Below are 3,626 nucleotides of genomic sequence, written 5' to 3'. Positions count from 1 at the left end.
GAGCTCACTCTATTAAAATCCACAGAAATCATGTCTCTCTACATGCAGAATTTATGCAAAAGGCAGTTATTTTGTTTGTACTGGAATCAGTTATTTGAGTGAGCTCTAATACATCTGATAGGAATAAGATAGATATATATATATATGATATATTGGATCTAACTGTCAGTGAATATCTGACACCCAAATGCTGAATGAAGACAGAATGAAGAGAAACCGATGCTGAGAGAGGAATAGTGAATATAAACATGATTATTTGAGAAACAATGCAGAATATTTGATTGTATTTAGAAAATTTCTTCTTGCAGAATGATGAAGCTGATATTCCATTTTCATTTTTGCGATAGTTCCCCTTTAAATGATTTTATATTCATTTTACTGCCTTAGTCTCAACGTGCTTTATAAAAACTCTTTATTTGCAGACAGAAGATCTGCGCTTGTAGCTCTTGTTGAATCCGTGACATAGAATTCCATCCATCTGTGTTAATTAATATGTGCAATTAAGTTTCAGAACTGGAAGTCCCCCATCCAGAAATCCGTTATCCAGAAAGCTTTGAATTATGGAAAGGTCGTCTCCCAGACGTATATAAATATCATTACACACTTTCTTCGGCACAGCAATTCCTTTTCTTTTGGTGCATCAACTCCTCCGGTTACTTCCAGGCCAGTCTTCAGACTCGATTTCCCATAGGCAGAAACTTTGGCATTGCCTTTAAATCATTTTTTTCAGCAGAAAATGGCACAAGCTTTCAGGGGCGACCCCTTCCTCAGGTTGAAGGGAAACTGACCCCGAAAGCTTGTGCCATTCTCTGCTGAAATAAATGATTTCAAGGCAATCCCAAAGTTTCTGCTGTGCTTCCTCCCTATGGGAAATTGTCTCCCACAGACTCCATTATAATCAAATCATTCACATTTTTAAAACTAATTTCCTTTTTCTGTGTAATAATAAAACAGTCGCTTGTACTTGATTCCAACTAAGATATAATTAATCCTTATTGGAGGCAAAACCAGCCTATTGGGTTTATTTAGTGTTTATATGATCTTCTACCAGACATAAGGATCTAATTTACAGAAAGATTCATTATCCAGAAAACCCCTGGTCCAGAGCATTCTGGATAACGGGTCCCCTACCTGTATAATATATATATAAATATTACGTTGTGTTTGCTAAAGGGATGAACATTAAAGGAGTTATGCTCATTAGAAGCAACCAAGTTGTTTGCGGCAGGAATAAAACAGTGGAAGTGAATGTACCATTAGTTTAAATTGAATAACACTGGTACGAGAGGTTTCTTAAAGGAGAAGGAAAGCTACCAAAGCAGTTTATTGCCAATAGATTAGCCACAATAGTGCAAGCTATGACCCTATATTTATTCTGTAGAATGATTTACCATATCTGAGTAAACAGCTCTAGAAGCTCTCTTTGTTTGTTTAGGATAGCAGCTGCCATATTAGCTTGGTGTGACATCACTTCCTGCCTGAGTCTCTCCCTGCTCACTCATAGCTCTGGGCTCAGATTACAGCAGGGAAGAGAGGAGCAAACTGAGCATGCTCAAGCCCAAGCCCTGGAGGTTTAAGCTGAAAACAGGAAGTCTGATACAGAAGCCCATGAGTACACAATAGAAGGAAAGAAATGTGCTGTTTCTTTTGACAGAGAACTCAGAGCAGCATTACTTTGAGGGTTTACTGGTGTATTTATATAGACCTTTCTGATAAATCTTACTTAATTTTAGACTTTCCTTCTCCTTTAAAGGAAAAGGAAAGCTACGGAGGCATTTTATTGCCAATAGATTAGCTGCAATAGTGCAAGATAGAATGCTATATTTATTCTGTAGAATGTTTTACCATACCGGAGTAAAAAGCTCTAGAAACTCTCTGTTTGTTTAGAATAGGAGCTGCAGTATTAACATGGTGTGACATCACTTCCTGCCTGAGTCTCTCCCTGCTCTGGGCTCAGATTACAGTAGAGAAGGGAGGGGTGGGGGGAGAGGAGCAAACTGAGCATGCTCTTGCCCAGGGCAATGAGGTTTAAGCTGAAGGCAGGAAGTCTGATACAGAAGCCCATGAGTACACAATAGAAGGAAAGAAATGTGGTGTTTCTTTTGACAGGGGACTCAGAGCAGCATTACTTTGAGGGTTTACTGGTATATTTAGATGGACCTTTCTGATAAGGCTTACTTAGTTTTAACCTTTCCTTCTCCTTTAAAGGGATACGAGCACCCTCATACCTAAACTTGACCCCTGATTTACTAAAATGGACAGGAAGTGAGGTCCTTGCTCATATTCCCCTATGAGGGCTCGGAACTACTTCCCATATATCTGTCCTTAGGTTGGGAATTTCCACTGCTGAAAAATGATATATTGGGGGGGAAAACACGGGGAGGCACATTTATCAAGGGTTGAATTTCGAAATCATGTGTTTTGTTTTTTTTAACTCCCATAAATTCGACTAATCGAAACTTATTAATAAAATCTATTTTATACAACTCGGACACATTAAAACGACTCCAATTCGATTTGTTCCCCCCCCCCTATCAGGAAGGCTCCGAATTGATCCCTGGACGTCGCTCTTTGACTCAAACAGCGATTGGGCAGGTTTTTAGGCTGCGAATAATCGAATATCGACTTCTTCAAGGGCCAGAGTATGATAAATCTTGAAATTCAAAGTTTTTTTTTTGTTTTTTTTTGTTTTAAAAACTCGGATCAAGGATAATAACTCCCTAGTCGAATTCGAGTTTTGACCATAAAAAAAAATTTGAATTTTCAACTCTCCCCTTAATAAATGTGCCCCTAAATGAAAGTTATAGCACAGGATATATATGGTCCTTTCCAACGTCCCACCAGGCCAAGTCTGCAGCTTATTGGCCCATGTGTGGGGCCCTTCTGATATCAGAGCCAATCAATTCATGGCTAGATATCTAGAGAAGGAATGAAAAGCAGAGGACCAACAGTGTGTGATTATAGTTTTTGAATTATTTGCTGCCGCCTTCTGACTATTTCCAGCTTTCCAATGGGGGTCGCTGACCCTAATACTGACCCCATCTAAAAAAATATGCTCTGAAAGGCTACAAATGTACTGTTATTGCTACTTTTTATTCCTCCTCTTTCTATTTAGGCCTGTCCTATTCATATTCCAGTCTCTTATTCAAATCAATGCATGGTTGCTAGGGTCATTTGGACCTTAGCAACCAGATGGCTGAAATTGCAGAGCTGCTGAATAAAAAGCCATATAACTCTTGTGAATGAGGTGGATCAGGCTCCAGACTGGAATAAAGGCCCTGCAGGGCTCAGTGTGTAGTTGGAGGGGCCGCTGCTCTCAGGCAAAAATATTCCTCTGTATATAATAAAAGCCCCAGGTACAGTGACCCATAGCAACCAATGAGGTGTTTTCTTTTGAATAAAGGTGCCTTCTGATTGGATGCTACGGGATGAGAATCCCCAGGACAATCCCCACTTGTCTCCAGTGAAATAATTTCCGCCCCAGACATATTATCCGTTATACAGCGGCTCAGAGCTCTGGGGTCGCCCCTGGTTTACTACAAACTGCATCGCTTCAGCCGCTATCATTCCCATTGGCGCATTTCACTCACTCTCAGCCCGCCCTCTTTTCTCCGTTCTCCGCCCAT

The sequence above is a fragment of the Xenopus laevis genome, chromosome 9_10L (assembly GCF_017654675.1).
Source record: "Xenopus laevis strain J_2021 chromosome 9_10L, Xenopus_laevis_v10.1, whole genome shotgun sequence".
In the NCBI taxonomy this organism is placed as follows: Eukaryota; Metazoa; Chordata; class Amphibia; order Anura; family Pipidae; genus Xenopus; species Xenopus laevis.
The sequence above is the reverse complement of the archived record's forward strand: the minus strand, read 5'-3'. Positions refer to the sequence as shown.